This window comes from Pleurodeles waltl, chromosome 11, assembly GCF_031143425.1.
Source record: "Pleurodeles waltl isolate 20211129_DDA chromosome 11, aPleWal1.hap1.20221129, whole genome shotgun sequence".
In the NCBI taxonomy this organism is placed as follows: Eukaryota; Metazoa; Chordata; class Amphibia; order Caudata; family Salamandridae; genus Pleurodeles; species Pleurodeles waltl.
This window is the reverse complement of record NC_090450.1, coordinates 762804079-762829370: the sequence shown is the minus strand read 5'-3', so window position 1 is coordinate 762829370 and position 25292 is coordinate 762804079.

Below are 25292 nucleotides of genomic sequence, written 5' to 3'. Positions count from 1 at the left end.
TGTACCACTAATCTTTTTTTATTTATTAATCTTCTCTATTTCTTATCTCAGCACTCAATGGGAAGAAGAGGGCAACATCAGAGCCGGGTCCATGAGACGAGGGTGCCAGTGCCACCACCAGTGCAGATTCTGGTGGATCTGCTGGCCCCAGAAAGTTTTCCTGTTATATTATTAACATTATTTCAATACTTGTCACCTATCCTTTTTTTAAAATCATTTTCTTTTAGTTTTAACCTGCCTATCTACCTTTTTTAACATATTTCCATTCTATTTTAGATTTGTTATATTCTTGTTATTTCTGCATTTATCTATTTGCCATGTTTCTGTACCTTACTTCCTTCTGTCTGTACTAGCTTTCTTCTACTTTGTTACTAAGCATAGCTTTCCCTTCTCCCCTCATATATCTTGCAGACTCGTACTTTAATACTAAGAGGACAGATTTATGAGGCATGTTCTCTACCGAGAAGATTGCATGCCCAAATCAGCTTTTCTACGCATGTTTGTGAAGCTTTTCTTTGCATTGCTCATGCCCATTTCATTTGCCAACCAAGACCTCACCATAGGTTCTCCTGGACTGACCAAAGTATTCCACCCCTTTACTGCACTTCAGTGATTTAGCTCTGCCCCTCCATTATTAAATGTTTGCAGTTGATTTGTCTACCTGGCTTTCCTAACAACTGACAAAATTCCTAAAGTGAATGATTGAAGAAGATAGAATTGCAAAGATCTGTTGTGGTTGTATTTTATGGAATCTAAGATGTGTAACATTTTTTTCCAACTGTACCGAACATCAGCAGCAGCACCAATGCACTGGACATGGCAGCGGTCAGAAAGGGAGAACCTGCAGCAGCAGGTACGGGCATTGGTAAGTCATTTTTCTTGCTTATTGACAATTATTAATATACTCAGTGCAAGGGCGTTGCTTGTGAAGCCCATGATTTAGCAGCTACAGTGGGGGTTGAGTTCTTAATTCCCTCTTCTCTCTGCAAATGAAGAGACAAAAGCTCATAAAGAAACAATGCTACAAATGATGGCTTGATGGAAAAGTGAACGAAGGATGGGCAGCTAAAAGAAAGAATGGGTGAAGTGATATATGAGTGAAAGAAAAGGATGCATAGGTGAGTGATAGGAAATGCCTGGGGGTCTCCATCTGACTCCAAGTCTTCCTGTGCCATTGTGAGGTTACTGAGGAGGGTGAATCGGGTTCACTGTTGGGAACAGGGATACTTTGCTTGATGATGTCACTGTCAGCTTCCACTGTGATTTGACCAGTTGTACCTGATGTTTCCCGGCTCTCCTCACCTTCAACAACGCAACCACTTTCAGCCATTGTTGAGGTGCTTCTCCCACCAGATTGCGTGATGTTTTTTCATGTGGGTTGTACTATAATGTGAGCCATGCTTACCTTGCGTGGCAAATGGAGCATATTGCTATATTCTCCTCCTACTTGCTAATCGTAAAAAAAAGTCCCAAACTGGGGAGGAGTACTTTCTTATTGGGCCACTGCCAATGGCTGAAGAAAAACTGGAGGTCGTGGAAGTGTAGACTGCTGTGCATACATCTACTGTGGTATGGGTTGGTACAGGTCTCTCCTGGGGCCTTACAAATATAGGAGCTGGCTGTGCTGCCTGTGCCACATCCCTCAGAGAAGGTTGGATAGTAGTGTTGGACTTCTTTGTGGCAGCTTCTACAATGACTAGCTTGTCATCATCATCATCATCATCCTCCTCATCCTCATCCCCTTCCATGATTCAAATGCTTTCTGGATCTTTTCTTTTCTCTTGCCTCTTGGCGTCTCCCGGACTCTGCCAGGGTCCACTCTATATCCCTACCATCATCATCAAAACTGGTGTTCGGAGAAGATGGTGGAGTAGTACCCTTCCTTTTTCTTGTTGGAGATCTGAGGGCCATTGATTCTAAAAAAGGGGTTCCTGCTCTGCAGCAAGCTCAACCTCCTGTTCTGCTCCAACATTAGGAAGATCTACTATTGTTGGCTTTGGGTGCTGTCCACTTTGCTCTGTTTCCTGAAACGATTAGGTACTACTTTGCTAAAGGGACAAATCCAATTGAAGATCACTGCTTGTCAACGTCGCCATGATTACAGTTGCTGCCTCACTGACAGACACTGTCTTGGGCTTAGGTTGGGATGGTGCGGTTGATGCAGGAGTACTGCACCCAGGTTCCTCCCCAGAGGTCGGTGTGGCAGGCACATGTTTCTCACAAAAGGTTGCAGTTGGCAGACCACTGGTGGAAAGCTGCTTTTTTCACTTGCCACTTGCTTGGGAGCTAATTTCTTTGGGGCATTCCTAAGCTGGAAGTGGCACTATGATGCACAAGCGGAAGAGTTTGGAGGTCCGTGGTAACTGTAAGCCCTTCTCTTTGGCAGTACTGAGGGTGATATGAGGACTCTTCTCTTGTCCACCCAAAAGCAACCAAGCAAGAAAAACATGTAGTTAGTGAAACGTGGCATTGTTGCAAGTTGAAATAGTACAGACAAATGCAATCTTAGTGCAGTTGGTTACTTATCTAATAAATACCAAAGTAACCAAACATTTGAAAGTGAAACCACATGACCACGCCATAAAATGTTATTTCAAATCAGGCAGAACAACATGCAGATATAGCTCTTTGTTACATCTCCATCTGTTTTAAAGGGGACACCTGGGGGAGTCAGAGAGAGGCGAATGGGTAAATGGAATAATCCTTTAAAAAAACCTATGGCGGCAAGGTGGTCCAAGGGGAATTGAATAATCCTAAAAAAAATGAATTACGCTGCTGATTTGTCAGGTGTCCGGGAGGACATGGAATTATTATACACCTAATGAAACTGAATGCTGTAGTGCAACTGTGCATCTTTGATGGATGGATGGAAAAATGGATGTAGATGGATGGATTAAGGCAAAATGCAGAATTAAACAAACAATAAAAAAATATATTAAAAAAAAATAAACTAAAGCAAAAAACTAAAATTTAAAATGTAAAATTAAAATAAACAAAGGAAATAAACAAATGAATTAAAAAGTAATAGAATAAAAAATTAAAATAAATCATTAAAATAGAGAATAAAAATAATAAATGTAAATATAAACTTAAAATAAACAAATGCCAAAGACACACTGACTGGATGCTCCAAATGGCTGCCAGCCACACAATCAAACAACAACAAGGAGCAAGGAAGCTGGCAAACAAAGAGCACATGGAAGCCTATGTCAAAGGCACACTGTATGGATGGATAAAATGGCCACCAGCCACATGGTCAAACAACAAGGAGCATGGAGGCATGGGGAACAAAGAAAGAACACATGCAAGCCCATGGCAAAGAAGCACTGGCTGCATGCACAAAATGTCTGCCAGCCACATGGTCAAACAACAACTGCAAGGAGGCATGGGGAACAAAGAAAGAACGCATGCAAGTCTATGGCAACGGAACACTGGCTACATGCACACAATGGCTACTAGCTACATGGTCAATCAAAAACAAGGAGCAAGGAGAACAAAGAAGAACACTTGCAAGCCTTTGCAAAGACACACTGGCTGGATGCAGAAAATGACTGCCAGCAACATGGTCAAAAAACTACTCCTAGCAAGGAGGCATGGAGAACAAAGAACACATGCCAGCTGTGGTGTTCTGTATCTAAGGTGTGATGTAAGAATTTAGAATGTAGGGTGATCTCTAAGGCAGAATGTGTGTTCTTTGAAATGGTCATTTGCTTTGGGACTTGAAGGCGGATGAGGCCTCTGAATGGAGCTGTATTTAATAAACCTGTATCTACCCAATATGGCTGTGTGCATATTTTGCTGAACTTCACATTTGGTGATGAGCAATGGGTTGGACAACCATTATCTCATTTATTATGGATTTTTTTCAACACTGATTCTAATGATCGTAAGGAGTCCTCAACACTAAATTCATCTGACTGCTCCCTTCAATAGCGATTGCAACCTTTGAACATCCTTGTGATCTGCCTTTATTTACAACATTTGAACGGAGCAAGTAGTATCTTGTGCTCTCAACTGCCTTGCGACTTGCCTCACTGTCCCTTCATCAGTGCTGGAATGTGCTGACCTCATGAGTCTAGACTGCTTCATGACATGACTCACGGCTGCACCTTGTGTGCTCTAAGGTTGGTGGGGGAGCATGCCTGTGAGCCGCGCGGGTCCTCAATCTGTGCTGGAGTGTGCTGAGCAACTGACAGATGTCATCCAGGTGTATCCCTCACACACACTGATGGATTATTATTTGGATCTAAATAAACATGCAGATCCCATTGAGAATCACCTTTCATAGAAATGTACACTTTTCCTGGTATGAGCCTGTTGTCGAATTCAATTGTGCCCTAAAAGTAACCCAGTAAATCAATGGAATCACCGCCATAACCCCTCAGTTTGATATCTGGCTTAAGAGATTTAACTTTCCTGTGTAAACATTGTTCATGAAAGACTTTAGGAATGAGCGCAATTTTGGCTCCAGAGTCAAATAACATTTTAACCGGCTCATCATTCAATCAATCAATCAATCAATCAAACAATTTATAAAGCGCGCTACTCACCCGTTAGGGTCTCAAGGTGCTGTGGGGGAGCTAATGGTTGAAAAGCCATGTCTTGAGGCGTTTTCTGAAGGCCAGGAGGTCTTGGGTCTGGCATAGTTGGAGCAGTAGGGAGTTCCAGGTTTTGGTGGCGAGGTAGGAGAAGGATCTTTCTCCGGTGGTGGAGCGGTGAATGCAGAGGACGGAGGCGAGGGCGAGGCTGGCGGAGTGGAGCTGGCGGGCGGGGGTGTGGAAGGTGAGTCTGTCATTGAGATAGGCCGGTCCTGTGTTGTGGAGGGCTTTGTGTGCGTGGGTGAGTAGTTTGAAGGTGATTCTCTTTGATATGGATAGCCAGTGTAGTTCTCTGAGATGGGGTGAGATGTGGTTGCGGTGTGGGACATCAAGGATGAGTCGGGCGGAGGGGTTTTGGATGCGTTGCAATTTCTTTTGTAGTTTGGCCATGGTTCCTGCATAGAGCGTGTTTCCGAAGTCCAGTCGGCTGCTGACTAGGGCGTGGGTGACTGTTTTTCTGGTTTCGACTGAAATCCACTTGAAAATCTTGCAGAGCATGCGGAGGGTGTTGACATTTCCAAATGGACCATGTCAAGAAGATTCCTTGACCTTGAAAGATGTTAACTTATTCTACATCTCCGACACTACCTTCATCACATTCAACTTCACGCTCCTTCTTTGAATCTCTTTTTAGATCTGCAGCATTTGGAAAAGTGTCCTTTGTGTCCACAGGTTTTACACATGGCTTTCCAACCTAGAGAGTCCTTATTATTGGCAACATGTCTGGTATTGCCAAACCTAAAACATTTTCCTGTAGATACTTGCTTTTATGTGCTCTTCCTTAAACGGTTTTCACAGAGCTTCCTTCACCTTTCTCCTTTTTGTCTCCCCCAGCATCTTTGTTTCTCCTCCCAAAATGATACCTTTCAAGAACAATACTCACTTTGGGAAGGTAGTGCAAATCCATTCTGATAGACATCCTCCATATTCATTCAGATTGGTAGCATCTTGATCTGTAAATTCAGAAAGATGTTCAAAAACCTCCTGTCCTTCCGACCCCAAAAAATGCATTGAAAGTGATGGCTTCCTCTCCGCACTAAGAGAAGTCTGACGTACTTGAGTGTAGTAAATATCTTCTTCCACTTTTGCCATGGTCCAGATGGTTCTCTAGGAGTTGTCAAGAAAAACCGAGGTGCTGGAACATTCTGCATTTGGTTGTTATCCTCTCACTTTCTCAATGCTGTGGATGATACTTAATAACTTTAAAGTAAAAACAACCACAAAATGTTGTGATAAAATTAATTTCCACAGTAACCACAAATCAAATCACTATTAACTTTGTCTTGATAAGACAGATTATTAACATTAAAATTATACCTGTCCTATACACACCAATTAAATTTGGCAAAGGTGAATGCAAAGAAATATATAGTGTATCACAAGTTTCTCAGTGTCAACATTTAAAAATATTGACACATTCTTAGTTCAGTGGTGAGCATGTCACCTTAGATGCTTGTAACCCTGTCAAGCATGAAGAAAAAGAAAAGGTGAGCATATCACTGTTGACACACTCTTAACCTACTTGTGAGTGTGTCACCGCAGCCACTTTTCTTCAATGCCATGGAGTACAGAGGCTGACCCGCAATCAATATTAGTATTAATGAATGATGACACACTCTTGGTCACTTAGTGAGTGTGTCACCATACGTGCCTGAATGTTTTCAGACTTGAAGACACATGAATCAAGCTTCCCTATCACTCTTGACAAGTAGTTACAGCGAGACACCATAAACTTCCTGGTTGCACGAAGTCTGAATCAGTAGACTCACAGTGCCACGTTGACAAAGTGACACACAGTCAAACGTGTTTAGGCGTCTATCAGTTGTTAGGAGATACCCACCAAATATCATCACATGTGAGTTATGTGTTGACGCTTTGACACATCAGGTTGGCTATATTCAGGATGGCGTCACTCAGTTGCTCTGTGATCCCTTCTGGGTTTTGGAGAAATGTAAGGGAATGGATAATCAAGGTGGGAAAGCAAGAGAATGGAGAGCAAAAGAAAGAGAGAAAATGGTGAAGAGGAAACAATGATATGATATGAGAAAGGTTGTTAGGAACACTGGGGTGGAGATAAAATCTCCTAGAAAGTGTGGTGGTGCCTCAAAATAAATTAAATCCTTCAAAGTTATCAAGGTATTCAAAAACGCTATTAAAACAAACAACGACAGAATATGGAACTTGAACACAGTAGCAAGGTTATTCCCGATTTCAGATGACTTGAGAACCTGGGGGAGTTCAGGAAATATACCAGTATTGAAAGATGCAACATCACTTGAACATTCTCAAAATGTGCTTGGAAGTATTTGTAGGCCTCAATGTGTGAGAAAGGTTCCTCTTAGTTTACAAGACTGTGTAGAGTGATAGGCTTTAACGCTACACATTTATCTCCATGCATTTGTTGTTGGACAAAAGGTGGCTATGTATATTGTCTATATTTATTTGGTTTGTGTTTAAAATAATCTGTTCAGACATTGGGTGTGGGAGGTGATGTGGCGTATCTAAAAGGTGATGTACAAATCAAGAATGTGGGGTGGTCTAGGGTGGAATGTGTATTCTTTGAAATGGTAATTTGCTTGGGGACTGGACCATAGATGAGCTCTCTGTTGGAGCTGTACTTTATTAACCTGGTTATACCCATTATAGCTAAGCTTATGGACATAGACAACAGAAAATGGCCCCTGGCCACACAGCATGGAAAACAAAGATAAATGGTGGACGATGACAAACGCACACGCATACACACCCACACACACACACACACGCACACACACACACTCACACACTATCCATATTAATGAGGCCTGGCAATAACGCCTAGCGATAACACCAAAGAAAACACTAGCAATAATTCAGCAATGTAAAATACGAAAATTAAGGGAGCTATAAACACACATCCTTTGATGCCATCAAATATTACCACACAACATATACACTTTTTGCAACAACAAAAAAATTAGATGCAAAAGATAGGCAACATTTTTAATTTAATCCAATGCCATTCCTGCCTTAAATGAAGTTTTAGAAACAATACCACTGAAAAATGTATTTCATGCACTGATGACTACTACTACTGGACCTAATGGCTAGATGGCCCTTTGCAAATCTAGGCCACATAGTAATATAATATTGCAAATGTTACAAACATGTAGAAAAGGACAGGTACTGAGCTGTGCAACAATATTTCTTTACAAAAAATGCAAAATAAATAATGAGGCCCATCCTTAAACTCCAGGCCAGCTGACCCTATAATTTTGTAAAAATCTAATTAAAATACAAAGAAATACTGGTGCATGCCCAAGCAAACAAACAACAACCTTATTCATTAGTTTTGAAGCTGACTTGTATGATTTCACAAAAACAAGGTCCTTAAATCCAAAGGTATATTCAGGAGGTAAACAGAGTGATCCTTCCACCTCCATATCCAAGAGAAAAGTGACCAGGAGATGGACAAAGCACTGGGAGGAGCCTGCTGGACAGGAGCAGGAAGCTGGAGTCTCTGGGGCACTTCCGGTTTGAAAAAAAAGACTTCTCAGTCTACAAAACAAATTGAAAGGTATATTGGATAGGAAAATCCACTCAAAAAACACTTTTGTGACCAGATCTATATGTATCTGGTGTAGAAAATCTACTCCAGGTGCATTTCGGTTCACGAGCAGGACTGTTTTGGCTGCCGTTGCATCTGGATGTGGCATGAGAAATTGCAAAGTGGAAACAGTGGGATCAAATGCAAAGTCTTGTGCTTGCTTGCTAGCAGCCAAGAGTATTGCGGTGCTCATGAGAGAGCACCAAAACCCAACTTCGCACATACGAGCGACCTCCGTGCCGGATTACAGAATTCAGGAACTCTGCTCTACTCCTCGTAGCACAAAGTGCCCAAATTCGGAAAACTCCGCCAGCAGAACAGATCTCTATGCCCCGGCCTAGCAGATGACTTCTGGAGAAAGACATCCTGTGCAGTGCAGTGTTTGGTGTGCATATGCTACCAAGAACCAATGGTCTTTCTTCTAATAGTCCTTTCACTACAGCATAGCAACCCTGGGTATCTATTTTTGTTGCCTGGGTATCAAGTGGTATACCCTACTCTTACCCTAATTGTCACACCCAAAGCAAAGCTGGAATATGAAGTTACGAACAAGTGCCTCCTCCACTTAATATGTAGTTCAATCACTTCAGGGGCTTAGATATGGGACTCCTGTAGGCATACTATAAGTGCTTTCCTACAGTGTAATTGTTCTAATATTGTATGACCCAGATTTTAAAATGCCTAGCGTCATAAATTGCCACATTAGCATTATTTTGTTACGTTAATGTGGCGACATTATGGTAAAATGCTGCACCATATCTAAAAGATTTTTTTGCACTGTTTTAGCAGCATTTTTAATGCCTGCACAGAGCAGGTGTTAAAAGGAGGTACACCATTGGCCCTCATTATGATTTTGACTTTCAGCTGACCGCCACACCAGCGATGGCAGTAGTACTGTCGTCAGGCCGGCAGTGAAGACCTCCAAATTATGCCCATGGCGGTGATCCCTACCATAGACAGCCAATGTACCACCTGAACCGCCAGTGCATTCCATCCACTGACCACGGCAGTAGCCATCTTCAGGCAGGCGGAAGACAACAACCCACCCACCATATTATGACATAGCAGACCACCAGGATTTCCGGGGCAGGATCACCGCCACCAAAAGTGTAGTGGAAATACATCATATAAAAGGAAACACTCACCTTCAGGGACACAGAGGAATCTGTGGTCGCCATGGACCAGGACTGGAAGTTTTCCCGATGCTGTACCATGCAATGGAAGTCCAGGAGCACCAACCCCAATGGTGACGGTGAGCACAGCTGCCTCGCACACAAGGGAGGGAGAGGAGAGTGACACACACACTCAACACACACCACACACCCAGAACCATCTGCAGAGAAATCATACACCACCATAATCCCGAAGGAAAGAAAGCCAGGACACATGGTCCAACCACTGTAATCATGTTGGAAAACATGCATAAATTCCAGAAATAATCACAGTTGTACACATGTACAGCAAGGGTCATTGGCCAGTCCAAAATCATTAAATGGCCACAAGGCAACATCTAATGCCCAACTTGACTCCTGACTACCCAGTCACTCCACTGGGCAGGGGCGTCATGGAGATGGTAGGCAGGCACCTCAGGGGACAGGGAGGCATGGGGGATTTGGGAGGTTTTTTCTTGGGAGGGGGGTCCTTGGGTTTGGGTTTGGGGTCCTTGCCCTTCTATTTAGGGGGTGGAGGAGTGCCTTGGGATGGGGAGCAGAGTGCCACTTTTTTCCCCTTAGTGGCAGGAGTACTGTTAGGGGGAGGAATAGGAGTTGACTTGGAGCTGGAAGTACCTGGCTGGGGGAGTTGGGACCTTTCTCTTACGGGCAGGACAGGGGGTGGGGAGGGAAGAGGTCAAGGCAGGAAAGGAAAAGCTTCTTAGGACAAATGGGTTGGGGAGTGGTAGGAGGAATGGGAGTGAAGGTAGAGGGAGTGGTTGTAGGAGGAGGAGGTGTACTAGACTTGGGTGCAGGTGCATGAACAGTGTGCGTGTGTGAAGTGAATGGCTGTTGGGTGTCTGAGCAGGCGCGTTTATGTGTCTTTGGAGGGGGCAGACAGGGTGGGGGAAGACAAACATGATGTGTATATGTATGTTGTGGTGGTATCTGCAAGTGAGGTGGCTATGCTGCATGAGGTAGTGATGGTGGTGGTGACTGAGGCAGTGAAGGCAGTGGCTGTTGTAGTATGTACATCTGTGTGTTGACTCTGTGTGTGCTTGTGGAGTGAAGTGTGGTGTCTGTGTTTGTCTGTGAGAGTCCTGTCTGTTGATTTGTGTACATGCTTGTCAGATTGTGTGCATGGGATGGTTCGAGGGAGAGGGCTGTGACACTAGGAACAGGTAGTTGGAGAGTGGACGGAACAACCAGGGACACTGGCTGCCATCAGAGAGGAGGCCAGAGCCTCAAATGATCTCTGTGGGGCAGCCAAGCCACAGTGAAAGCCCTCCAGAAAGGCATTGCATTACTGCATCTGGGATGCCAGCCCCTGGATGGCATTCACTATGGTTGACTGCCCTACAGATATGGATCTCAGGAGGTAAATAGCCTCCTCAGTGAGGGCAGCAGGGCTGACTTGGGCAGGGTCTGAGGTACCTGGGTTGAAGGAGATGCCCACCCTCCTGGGTGAGCAGGCACGGACAACTGGGTGGGGGGCTATTTGGAGGGCGGTGCTGGTACAGGGGTGGAGGAAGGTGAAGTAGCTGGGGTGGCACTGAAGGCGTCAGCTACCACCAGGGATCTCCCATCAGAGGAGGAATCTGAGTCTGCAGTAGTTGCTCCTATCTGCCCCGTAGTGCTCCCCTCGCCCTCCAACCCACTGTTCCCCTCAGCATCTGTGCTCTCTGCCTCCTGGGTCCCGTGGCTGTAGCTCTCCCACTAGCCGGTACCCCTGCTCCTTCACCAGTTGATGCTAATGCACACATGGATATGATGTCAAATAGAGAGGAGGGAGAGAGAGAAAGTTAGCACATGGTCAATCACTGCACCAACAGCACATATGGCATACACATCTCAATTACTCACTGGAACTTACATTTCACAGTATGGACCACAGTGACAAACTATTGCCTAGGTATAACAGCAGTAAGGAACACAAACACTACCAATTGCACACTTACTGGGACTAACTAAGCCCTGTCTGCCATGGTATGCTAGCTACTTAGCAATACCAAAAATGCACACCACCCTACATAGCTAAGCAAGACAACACAGGAATACCTAAACCGGCATATTGAGGCATCCACTGACAAGAACCTTGCACCCACACCCCATGGCAGGCAACAAATACAAAATACCACACAGTCTGTACCCCCTTGTGGCTACTGTGCTGCCCTCAAGCGCCCATCCATCTCAGGATTGGCCACCGCCAGTATGCGGGCCATTAGGGGGGTCAGGCTCCAATGGGCACCCCTCCCTCATTGGGAGGCTGTCCTCAGCTAGGCATCCGCAGTCTTCCTGGCCCAGCGTCTCAGGTCCTTCCACCATTTCCTGCAGTGGGTACTCCGCCGGCTATGGACCCCCAGGGTCCACACGTCCTTGGCGATGGCATGCCACAACCCTTTCTTTCGATGGGCGCTGACCTGCAGAGGAAACACAGACAGAAGGACACCAGGAACTATACAGTCCAGTCTGTCACACAAATGGCTCACATACTGCATTTTCCCCTCATCATGCACACACATGACCCCTACCTCTGCATACACATTGCATGCAGCCAAACCCCCCCCAAAGGACACACTGCCAGCTTACACATACATCTACATGCAGCTATGTCACATCCAACCTACCCACCTACCCATGATGTGCTCACCCCATCCACGAGCTCCTCTAACTCCTTGGAGGTGAAGGCTGGTGCCTTTTCCCCTGTAGCACGGGCCTTCATAGGTTCCAGACACAGGTCACTGCAGCACACGCAGTGGAGATGTAGTACTGTGTGAAAGTCAGGAATCAAGTGAAGTGTTAGAAAGAAAATGGTGGTCACGTCCGCAGCGGTGAACAGCGTCACTGCCGGCATTGATCATCATTGGTTCCTGTACTCCGTAGGGCCCGATGTTAACCAATGAGGATTTGCACAGTGATGCAGACAACCTTCTGCCATGACGCCTAATGCCGGAGGAGTGAGGTCACTTCCACCTGTCCCTGCATACAGGACAGGCGGTTGTCATTTCCTACTGCTAGTACCCATGCTTGGAAGATATGTGTGCGTCAATGGTATCGACTTTTCACACCTAGACAATTCCAGTCTCCTACATATATGCTCTGTGCACTATGATGTTGTGTGTCCACAGGTCCTGTAGTCACAACCATTTAACTTTTGTCTCACTTATATACCTACCACTGCAGAAGATGAGGATGAGGAGGCAAGCATCCGTGTACAGCCCCCGTGTTGACTTAGCTACACTGGAAGACCGGCACATCATACTAACCTATCGTCTGGACAGAGCCACCATTGCTGAGCTGTGTGCACAAATGGACCCTGATCTAATAGCTGCTATCCGTAGCACTACAGCTATTCCCCTTGTAGTACAGGTACTCTCAGTGCTCCAGTTCCTGGCAAGTGGTTCTTTCCAGGTGACTGTGGGCTTGGCTGCAGGAATGTCACAGCCAATGTTTTCTATTGTGCTTGAAAGGGTTTTTGTCTGCCTTGCTCAAACACATTAGCAGCTACATCGCATTCCCCCAGAGTGAAGATTTGGCCACTGCGAGGACTGGATTCTATGCCATAGGACACATAGCACATGTGATCGGGGGCGTAGATGGGACACATATTGCCTTGGTCCCTCCCAGGGAAAATGAGTAGATATACAGGAATAGGAAGAGTTTTCACTCAATTAATCTCCAGATGGTGTACCTTACAGATCAGTAGATCTCCCATGTCACTGCCAAGTATCTTGGATCTGTGCATGATGGCTATGTCTTTAGGAATAGCAGCATCCCACAGGTGATGGCAGGACTACAGAGGCACAAAGTGTGGCTCATAGGTTAGCATGAGTCTTCACACAATGTATGCCAGTGTAGGCAACTTGAGATGTACTCCATGCCAATGTAAATGGGTAATGTGTTTCCCTCACTACTTCCAGGTGACTCTGGCTACCCAAACATGTCCTGGCTGTTGACCCCTTTTAGGACTCCGAGAACAGGGGATGAAAATCGGTACAATGAGGGACATGGCCGTACCAGAAGGGTTGCACAACACACATTTGGCTTACTGAAAGCCAGGTTCAGGTGCCTTCATTTGACAGGTGGGTCACTATGCTACGCCCCTTCAAGGTCTGCCAGATTGTGGTGGCATGCTGCATGCTGCACAATTTGGCCCTCAGATGCTATGTGCCCTACCTGCAGGAGGAGGAGGGTGACAATGCACCTGTGGCAGCAGAGGACAGTGAGGAATAGGAGGAGGATGTGAACAACAGGACACATCATACAACAGTACTTCCAATGACACACAGGTAAGATCTGTTTGATGGAATCACATTTTACCAGACATTTGCACAGTATGGTACAGTCCATTACATTGCACATTTCTGTCTGATAAGGCACTATTACACTAGTTGTGTTTAAGGGTGTTTTTTGAAGTGACAATAATGAAATAATAGTACAATAGAGTGGGATGATGGCTGAGGTAAACCACATTGTAGTGGTCAATTTGGTCAGGAGCATGGGGCCATAGGATGAGGAGCAATGGCAGTCCAAAGTGAACAAGGTGACTCAGTAGTACACAAGGGGGACATTCTGGAGGGGCTAATTTCCTGGCAGGGGTCTTGGTCTTGGCAACAGTTTCTGGTGTCTGTCTGGGTCACAGGGAACTTTTGCAGGGTGGTTCTTCTGCTGCAGAGTGAGGCGTGCTGGTGGTCTGTGGGACCTGTGGCTGGTCCTCCTGTCAACTAGCTGCAGTAGATGTTTTCACCTTAGTTGGGTGTGGCGGTTTTGTGTTGGTGTGTCATAATCTGGCGGATGGATTACCGCCTCCGCGGCCGTCACCACAGCCGTCTTCGGTATAGACCAACAATGTCATAATGACCACCATTGTTTCCTGCAAAGCACCAAAATAGCATAAATTTTTTTACCGCTAGTTCCCTAACTACCGCCATTGGGTCACCGTATGTAAAATACGGTGCACACATGGTGGCATTAGGGGGACACAAAAGGGTGCAAGAAAAGTGGTGCTGCATTGGATGCAGTGCCACTTTTCTTAAATTTGGCCCTATGTCTTTAATGGATCGATTCCAGTCTTCTGACATTCCAAGTCACTAGTTTGTTTTTTTGTACAAGAGTAGCCATTGCATTATTTGTAGAGGTACTATGGTGAATGTGACATTTCTAGAATAAGATAGGTTACTGAAGATTTGGTGTCATGGTTGTTTTAACAATGAGCTGGATAAATTATCAGGACAAAGCAAACGTCTAAATGCATTATTAGAAAATAAGCCATGGTAGTACGCTTCATAATGATTACATCACATCATCTGTGGAAGAGTGCTCTACTGGCATTCGAGTCAGAATTAGAATTCACAGTGGCAGATTAACACGATGGGGAGGAATGTAGCTGCTGTCAGTCAAGGGATGCCACAATGGTCAACAATTGCCATTCTTTCCTCCAGTGATTATTATTGTGTAGGTACTGCTTTTGAGCTCGGACTGCGTAGATTCTTGTGAACCCTTGGTGGACCACGTCTCTTTCTGGGATGGATGTCTGATGGAGGTGGGCAGCGAACGTGTGGTTATTGGTGATCCAGCCATTCCCAGGCGGCATCAGCAGTATCGAAGAATAATGAGCGCTCATCATGTAATACCTTCAAGTGGGCAGGGAACATCAGAGCATATGTAAGACCTTCAGCCGTCAGTTGCCGCTTGATTGCCAGAAAGAAGGCCCTGTGTCTTTGCACTTCCAGTGTGTAGTCTGGGAATAGAGATACCATAAAATTGTCAACATTGATAGAAGCTATCTCTCTAGCCTTTTGCAGAAGGTTGTGGTCTCTGAAATTGAGTATCCAAGCCACTTCTGGCTGAGGAGTAGTTCCTGGGGTGGAGGTGATGCACCGACATAAAGTGAGTTCTTTCTACTACAAATATCGATGAGAGGCCATGTGGGTCAGCTGTTTCCTGAAGCTAGCGTTCAATGAATAATGTTTGATTAGGGCCCTCTATGTCCTCCGGCAGGCCTATTATACAAATTTTATTGTGGCAGGCCCTCCCCTTGGCATCCTCGGCTCTCTCATGTACATAGCAGCACTGCTGCTGGAGTCCTATTACAGCAGACAAAGAAGCCGCCTGCTTGGGAACAAGTTCAGCCGAAGTATTTTCCGCTGCATGCACTTCATCAGATAGTTTGCAGGGATCATCTTGCAATGAGCAAAGTTCTTCCCAGAGAGAGTCAGTGCAATTTTCAATCACTGATCTGGAGTCATTACTCTCCTGCAAAATGAGATCCAGCCTGTCCCGTGAGGGGAGCCAGATTCATGGGCAGAACACAATCCTCCATCATGTATACGGAGGAACCATCAAAGAAAATATGATGTGAGGTCTCCCAGCCTCTTCTAGTCAGTGACTGATCAGTTTTTGTGCACCCTATGGCAGTGACAGATGTAGTATGTATGGTAGCGAGCAGGGCCAGGAGAACCTCCACACAGTGTTGACCTTGGGTGCCGGGGCAACATGCCTAGAGCAAAGGTAAGCTGCACTGGCCAGTAGCTTCTGACCCCAGTACCAAATGTACATGCTGGAATATATATCCAATTGTCGCCCCAAGTGGGAATGGTATGCCCAGACGTGGGTCCCATGCTCACTATGCCACGAGATTAAAGCTAGCGTGGCTGCAGATGGTTGATACCCTGAAACCGGACCCAGGATGCTTGTTTCTGGTGCAGGGAGGACCTGGCCTGGCAGATCGGGCTGGACTGTTCCCATCAGATCAGGGTCATGACTGATTTGCATATGGCTGGGTCTAAACTGGAGTGCCATTGTGAGCAAAAAAGATGGATTAAACCCAGATCTGTGACTGGGTGAATGTTTGATTTGGTCTACATTCCATCCATCAACTGTTCTGTTTGCAATGGAATATAAGGCAGGCATGAGGGAAGGTGCAGTTTTGTAAAATATGTGGGTTTACAGTGTCTCTGGCTAGGCCAGACAGAGGCCAACCGTGAAAGAAGGAGAAGTACAGGCCCAGACTAAATCACCAAAGCACAACCAATCAAGGTGTGGAAGTGAGAAACGGACTTGTTGCGTCCCATCACCTTGTACATTATGGGGTCATGTAGATAATGGTTTTAGAAGGACAGAGTGACAGCACTCAATCATATGCCAGCATTAAAGACATAGGTCCTCATTTTGGCCCCGGCGGTTGGTGACAAAGTGGCGGAAATACCGCCAACAGGCTGGCGGTAAGTACCGCCAAATTATGACTATGATGGTGATATCTCCGAAAGACAGCCAATGTACTGCACCGACCGCCAGGGCGGAAAGAACATTCACCACGGTGGTAGCCGCCAACAGCTGGGCGGAAGACAAAGTACCACCCATCATATTATGACATGGCAAACTGCCACCTTTTCTGGGGCAGTACCAATGCCATCAAAAGCCTGCGGAAACAGTGCTCAGAAGTCAAACGGCTCACCATTGGAGACACAGGGAAGAACCACACCACCATGAAACCAAAGCTGCAAGTCTTTCTGAGGATCTTCTACGTCATGCTCCACCACGAACACCAACACCAGCGAAGACGATGACGGTGAATACAGCCGCGTAGCATACAAGGGAGGTGGGAGGAAAACGACAGTGACACACACTTGCACAACACACACCCCACATACACATGCCATATACTCAACCAACTGCACAAGAAAACAATTTATCCCCGAAAATTGGCTGAATAATGCAAGGACAACAGGAATTGACTAAAGTGATGGTAATAAGATCAACATCAAAAATAATAAGTCGATGTGGCAATGCAACAGATATGTACAAATGTACAAAAAAGGGACACTGCGCAGTCCACAGTCCGTAGGGGCCACATGGCCACAGGGCAAAATCCAAGGCCCCACTTAATCCCTGCACCAATACGGAGAGAACACTGCAGGGGCATCAGTTGACAAATAGGCAGGCACCTTAGGAGGAGGGAGGGCACCTCAGCCGGATGCAGAAACAAGACCATTGCTTCTGGAGGGGGCAACATGCCCTGTGCTTGATCCTAGGGAGTGCAAGGCCACAGTGTCTCAGGTGGGTGACTTGCCCACTGGTTCTGGAGGGGACAACATGCCCTGTGCTTGGTCCTGGGGAGTGCAAGGCCACAGTCTCTCAGGAGGGTGACTTGCCCACTGATTCTAGAGGGGGCTACATGCCCTGTGCTTTGTCCTGGGGAGTGCAAGACTACAGTCTCTGGAGTGGGTGTCTTTCCCACTGGTTCTGGAGGGGGCAACATGCCCTGTGCTTAGTCCTAGGGAGTGCAAGGACACAATCTCTAAGGTGGATGACTTGCCCACTGGTTCTAGAGGGGGCAACATGCCCTGTGCTTGGTCCTGGGGATTGCAAGGCCACAGTCTCTCAAGTGGGTGTCTTTCCCACTGGTTCTGGAGGGGCAACATGCCCTGTGCTTGGTCCTAGGGAGTGCAAGGCCAGAGTCTCTCAGGTGGGTGACTTGCCCACTGGTTCTGGTGGTGGCAGGCTGTACAGCAGCGCATGGAGGCTGGATCATATGGCATCTGCCGGCGGTGAAGGCTGCACTTTGGCGGTGGTTGTGGGAGGCTCCTGCTCAGCCCCTGCACCCTCCGATGGCTGCACTGTGGTGGTGGTGGTTGTGGGATGCTCCTGCTCAGTCCCTGCACTCACTGATGGTTGCACAACCATGGCTGGCCGTGGGGGCTCTGTGACAGCTGCTGGTGCAGGCTCCTTCCCCTTCTTGCTGGCTGGTGCAGGCTCATTCCCCTTCTTGCTGGTTGGCGCAGGCTCCTTCCCCTTCTTGATGGCTGGTGCAGGCTCCTTCTGCTTCTTCCTGGCTGGTGCATGCTCCTTCCCCTTCAGTATTTGTGGCCTGGAATCTTTTTCACCACGAGTAGGTGCTGATGAAACTGGGCCCGTTGACTGTTTGGCAGAAGTGCATGGCTGGGTCCTTGAAACCCTGCCCATACGTGCAGGACAGGGGGGAAGGGTAGGGAAGAGGTCAATCTGGGAAAGGAAAAGCTTTTTAGGGACATTGGGGGAAGAGGGAGAAGTAATGGGAGTGGAGGGTGAGGGAGTGGTTGTCGGAGGTGTTTGCTGGATTTGGATGCAGTTGCATGGTTTATATGCTGTTGTGAGGTGGATATCTGTTGGTTGTCTGAGTACTTGTGTTTGTGTACTTTAGGAAGGGGAACAGACACGGTGGGAGAGGACACAGGGGATGTGTGCATGGAAGTTGTGGAGGTGCCTGCCAGTGGTGTGGAAGATGGATGGAGGACAGTTGAAACAGGAACAATGGCTGCCATCAGAGAGGAGGCCAGAGCCTGGATCGATCTCTGTTAGGCCGCCAATCCACTGTGAATGCCCTCCAGAAATGCTTTAGATTGCTGCATCTGCGCTGCCAGCCCCTGGATGGCATTCACAATGGTTGTTTGCCCTACAGAGATGGATCTCAGGAGATCAATAGCCTCCTTACTCAGGGCAGCAGGGCTCACTGGAGCAGGGCCTGAGGTGCCTGGAGCAAAGGAATGCCCACCCTCCTGGGTGAGCATGCACGGAAACTCGCTGAGGGGCTGCTGGGAGGGCGGTGCTGGTACAGAGGTGGTGGCTGTACCTGTAGCTGGGGTGGTCACACACGTGTGCACAGCACCCTCACACACTATGCATTGCACTACCAGTGATATTGCTAGTAACCAAGGCATGAGGAGGAACACACAGCACCAAATGCAGCACACCTGGGACCCACGCAGCCCTGACCAGTAGTGGATGCTGACAAGCTAGGTAGGCAGTGTTTCCCCTTCAGAACCTTAGCCACCAGAAGACCTACGCTGCTGTGTCTGGCCTGGCCTAGGGGCAGGAACTGACACAAACCCACCACCCAGTTACCACCCCTCCGGCTGTTTCCTTCAATGATGGCCACTCTACTCACCCCCTTGTGGCTGCTGTGATGCAGGCCATCAGGGGGGACAGGGTTCGATGGGCACCCCTTCCTCGTTGGGTGGCCATCCCCTGCTGGGCCTCCGCGGTCTTCCATGCCCAGCGTCTAAGGTCCTACCACTATTTGCGACAGTGGGTGCTCTGCCTGCCATAGACCCCCAGGGTCAGAACCTCCTTTGCGATGGCACGCCATATACCCTTCTTTTGATGGGCGCTGACCTGCAGAGGCAATACAGACAGAAGAACACCATTAGACAAACAGTCCAGCCTGTAACACAAATGACCCACCATTCCATCACTATTGGCACACACATAGCACAGCACTCAATGTGTACCCAGCCAAGAGGATATCCCTCCTCCCGTGCATGATGCCTTCACACACACTTCCATACATTCATGCCACATTTTTTTTTTTTTTTTTTTTTTTTTAAGAGTTTTCTATAGCGCTAGCAAGACCGAGAGGGTAACAGAGCGCTTTACAGCATGACAGGAAGTAAACATAAGAATAAACATGATAAACATAAGAATAAACATAAGAAACACAACAAGACAAGAGTCATTTTGTACAATGGGGGTACAAGTGGGTTCTCACGGATAGAAGGGTGGCAGTTCGGGGAAGGGGGGGTGGAGAGGGAGAGACCCTTATTACTGAGAGGGGTGGTTTAGGAGGAATTCTTTCAGTAGTTTCTTAAAGGACAGGTGGGAGGTGTTAGACCTGATGTGGATGGGTAAGGAGTTCCATATTCTCGGAGCGTTGTTAGAGAATGAGCATGATCGAGTTTTTTGCTTGTTGGGTTTCGGAAGGAGGAGGAGGAGAGAGTTTGTGCTTCTCAGAGATCTGGTTTGACCAGCTTTCACTAGCTTGTTAGCGAGGTATTCAGGTTTTCCAGTGTGAAGGGCTTTGTGTGTCAGGCAGGCAGTGCGGAACAGGCAGCGGGCCTCCATCGAGAGCCATTTCAGGTTCTTCAGGGCTGGGGAGATATGGTCAAATTTGTTAGTTCCTGTCACTAGTCTAGCTGCTGCATGAAGAGTGGACCTCATAGGGGCGAGTCGGGATTTGGCCGTGCCAGTGAGGATAGAGATCCCATAGTCTAGTCTTGAGAGTGCCAGTGCTTGAGTGGCCTGTTTGAGGTCATCGTGGGGTATGAAGGATTTGATTTTGTGAAGAAGTTTAAGGCTGCGGAAGGCATTATTAGCGTTTGACTTAATATGGTCCTGCAAGGTCAGGTTAGAGTCCAGAGAGATTCCCAGGGATTTGACCGTGGTAGATGGGGAGAAAGTGCAATTAAGGGCGTCAATAGATTTTAGCCATTCTTGCAGTTGAGGAAGCTGGTTAGATTTCGAGAGGAGGAGTATTTCCGTCTTTTCATGATTGAGTTTGAGGTGGTTATGAGAGAGCCAGCAAAGGGCTTCTTTAAGGGTATTGTTCAGGTGGTGGATGTCATCTAAGGAAGATAGTTCAATATAGAGTTGCGTGTCATCCGCATAGAGGTGGAAGGGGATATTAGCTCGGGTGAGGATAGTGGTAAGAGGGTCCATGTAGATGTTGAAGAGGGTTGGAGAGAGGACAGAACCCTGGGGGACCCCTCTGGTAATGGGGGAAGTGGGCGAGGTCGAGTTAAGAAGCTTTACTAGTTGTGTACGGTTTTGTAGGAAGGAGGAAAACCAGCGGAGGACAGTGCCTTCAATGCCTACTCTCTTTTGGAGGGAGTCGAGAAGGAGTTTATGGTCGACAGTGTCAAAGGCTGCTGTAAGATCAAGGAGAATGAGTAGGCAGGGTCTGTCAGAGTCAAGAGAGATGAGGAGGTCATCTACAATGTTGAGGATGGTGGATTCAGTGCTGCAGCCTTTCCTGAAGCCAGATTGAAGAGGGTTTAGGAGGCTGTTGGAGTCAATATGTTGGGTTAATTGTTGGAGAGCACATTTTTCGAGAATTTTGGCAAGGAAGGGAAGGTTGGAGACAGGTCTGTAGTTGTGGAGGTTGTTCGGGTCTGCTCCTGGTTTCTTCAAAATTGGCGTGATTTGGCCTAGTTTTAGGCAGTTAGGGAACACGCCAGTCTGAAGGGAGCTATTGATGATCATTGTCCAAGTAGGGGAGAGGGACTGGTGGAGTTTTTTTGCCAAGGAGGAAGGGAGGGGGTCAGCTAAGTGGGAGGAGGTTTTGGAGGAGGACATGAGTTTGGAGATGTCCGATACCAGGAGGGGTTGGAAAGAACTCCAGTTGGCAGGGGCCGGACGATGCGACCGGATGGGGAGAGTGATCTCGGTTAGGGGGGAAGAGTTGTCAGAGGGGTATAGAGTGGGGGTAAGATTGACAGTGGATGGGAGGAGGGGCACAATGTTGGGGGGAGAGTCCCTTGCTAAAGAACGTTCAATCTCAGTGATTTTATCGTTGAAGAAGTTGGCAAAGTTAACGCAGGTGGTCTCAGTGGTGGGTAAGGGGTTGGGAGTAGGTTTGGTCGTTTGTTGTTTAATGATGTTAAAGAGCTCTTTCGGACGGTTTTTGGCTCTGTCAAGGGTATTCTGGAAGAAGGATCTTTTTTCATTATATATGTGTTTTTTGTACCTTCTCCGTGCACATCTGAGCTGATCTAAGTGGGTGGAGGAGGGGTCAGATCTCCAAAGTCTTTCCGTGGCTCTGAGTTGTCTTCTCTCAGAGTTGAGATCATTGTTGAACCAAGCTCTAGATGGGATATTTCGCAGTTTTTTCAGTTTTAGAGGGGCAAGCTGATCCAATATGGTAGTTATAGTTGAATTGTAGTGGGTGGTTAAGTCCGTCGTGGAGAGGATGGTCGAGGGGGGGGGAAGAAGAGAGGTGATTTTTTCTTCAAGGGTAGATAAGGGGATTTGGCTGACATTTCTTTTCCAACTAAAGGATTTTTGGGGATGGGGAGTGGGTTGGGGGATAAAGTTGAGATGGAAAAGGATGATGTGATGATCTGACCAGTCGACAGGAAGGATGTCAACGACCTTGAGGGAATCTTTATGTGCTATGATCGCATCTAGTATAGCACCTTTGCTGTGGGTTTGGCCCTTGCAGTGTTGAGAAAGGTTGTTGCTGTGAAGGAGGTCATGTAGGGATTGAATGAGTGCATTGTTCTCATCATTCCAGCGAAGGTTGAGATCGCCCAAGATGATAAAGTTGGGGTCAGAGAGGGAGCAGTGAGTTATTAGGTCAGCTAGGTGATCCGCAAAAGGTTGGGTATTACCCGGGGGGTGGTAGAGAAGGTGGAAGGACACCTTAGAGTTGGCGTTGGTCTTCAAGGAGGCGTTCAAGTGTTCACAGGAATTTGAAAATGAGAGTTTCTTTTAAATCAATTTCTATGGTATTTTTGTGAATGATGGCAATACCTCCCCCCCGTCGGTTCTTTCTCTCTTTGTTGTAGATAGAGTAGCCGGGAGGGACAAGGGTGTCCAGGATTGGTTGAGAGAGTTCGGTTAGCCAGGTCTCAGTGATGAAGGCAATGTCAATGTTATGGCTGAGGATAGCGTCAGCAAGATCCGTAGCGTGCTTGACTGCTGATCTACAGTTGATGAGCATGCAGTTGGTGCGAGGATGGATCTTAGGCTCGGGATTGGAAGGGAGAGGGGGGATAATGACGAGTTGGGCAGGGAGTCTGGGAGAGGGAGGTTGTCTATGCTGTCTCCTGAGACCGGTGATGACTGGAATGTTGGAGGGGGGGGGCGGTGTGGGGAGGGGGGGGTTATAGGAGAGAGCGAGAATGGTGGCTTCCTTATGGGATAGAGGAGGGCTGGTTCTTCTAGGTCTCGGGGTGTTACGAGGAAGGGGAATAGAGGGCCAGTGGATGTACTGGGAAGAGTTGTTGGCCGATAGAAGCAAGAGTGACTGGGTCGGCACAGGGGGGAACAGTGAGTCAAGGCTTCTTGCTAGTTTGTTAATGCCTTGAGTGATGAGTTTTAGTTGGGATTCAAGGTTGGAGAGCCGTGAATTAATGTTGGTGGAGGGAGAGAAATTAGGGGTGAAGGAGTGGGAGGAAAAATTCTTCTTAGGAAGGGGCTGGGGGGATTGATTACGATGGGATATAGGATCATTGGGCAGAAGGTTAAGGGAGGCTGTTGAGGAGTGGGAGGAGTTAGAGTCGGAGTAAGGGTAAGGTGGGAAAGGGGAGGCAGGCTTGGTAAGAAAGTTACTACAGGTCAACAAGTTGGGTCTAGAGGAGATCCCGGGGAGAGGGTGGAAATGAGGGGCGATAGAGGGGGGGGAGTCGAAGGGGGGTTCGGGGAGAGGAGAGGTGATGTGGGGGAGGATCAGGGGAGTAGAGGAGGAGGAGACAGGGAGGGCGTAGTAACTGGGGGTATTGAGGTTGCGGGAGTAAGAGGCATGATTAAGGTGAGAGGGGAAAGTGGGAATGGATGGGACAGACAGGGTGGGGTTGACGGCACTGGGAGCCGGGGGGGGGCAAGGGGTGGTGGTAAGGGGAGTAATGGGGGTGGGGAGGGGTGTCAAAGGGCTGGGGGTGGATTGGGGGGGAGGGAGTGTGGACTTAAGGGCAGGGAATAAGGATTCAAAGGCACGGAGGTTGGAGTCATTTGCTTGAATCATGATGGTTCCATTTCTGAAGATGGAGATGATGAGATTTCCCTGGAAAGCCGGGGAGCTGGAGATAGAGAGTTTGCAACCGTAAGGGATATTAGTAGACTTGAAGGGGTGGAGGTGAGTAGTGAGGAGGGTGTTCCATTTAGCCGGGCGTCTAGTGAAGAAGATGAGATCAGTCTTTTTCGGTCCTTTATGAGCAGTAAAATAGGTGTCCACGAGAAGCAGCTCCGGATATTGCCTGGAAAGTTTGCGTTTGAAGTTTTTCAGCGCAGAGGGGGAGAGGTGATTAGGGGGGGAAATGGAGAAGGAGTTGGGCCCATGGGGTTTGAGGAAGGGGGAAATGGAAGAGGAGTTGTATCCAGTGGGGGGCGACATCAGGAGGATGAGGACAACAGGAGGGCTACCCCAGGTTAGGGGTCTTCAGCGTCGGCACAGATGGTTGATGGGCAGCTCCTCATGGGTGAAGACCGGAGATGGGGGCACCTCCAAGGCTGGGCCAGGGAAGGGGCTTTAGTAGACCAGCCCAGGTTGGGGGCCTTTAGGGGCGGTGTAGTCAGGTGGCTCTTCGCGGGTCAGAGTCGGGGGAGGAGATTCCTTAACCGTTGGAGCCAGAGATGAGACTCCGGGAGGTGGGAGTCCGGTCCTGCCTTAGACCCAGGCTGTTCAGGGCGGGCAGAACGCCCGTAGCCCAGCAGTGGGATCAGGGACGCAGAAGAATGCCCAATTGCCGTCTCAGTACATAAGGCGGTCGGGTAGGATCCCACGAGCATGAGCTGGCGAAAACAGCTCCTCAGAGGACGGGGCGAGAGCGGAGACTTAGACCAGTCTGACTCACCCGGCGGGACCAAAGACACTGAAAAGGATGCCCTCAGCTGCCAAAGAGCAAAGACAGATCAACTGCGGAGGGAGGCAAGGCTCTGGGAGAGCGGAGATCAGGTCCAGCATTAGTCTCATCCAGTGGGAGCAAAGATGGTGAGAAATGGTCATCAGAGGGAAGGAGGAGAATCAAGACTTACATAAAAAAAGAATGATCCCAACCCTCAAGAGCTTCTCGAGGTGCGTCCGTCGTGGCGGCCATCTTGTTAAAGCTGCCAGGATCAGCAGTGAAAATCAAATACCCAGGGGGGGGGCACCCCAAAGGGCAAGGGGCTGACAGAGGGCCGGAAGGAGAGGCAGCTCAAAGTTGAAGGGAAACAGCGCCAGGGCGATATCGAGATTACAAGCCCGAAGGAGCAGCCTTCCTCTCTGGCTGCCAGGAGAAGATGCAGAGCAGTCCTCCGCCCTCCCCTGAACGGCGGCTCACGGAGACCCGCGGCGGGTCTTCCACACCACCAGGACTCAGGGCCAGCAACAGCTTCAGTGCCCTGCTGGATCCAGGGACCTACGGCCCCAAGCAAAGGGGTGCCACCCCAGGACTGAAAGGACTGGAGATCCGGAGAGGCTTTCCCAGAAAACGCAGCCCTCCC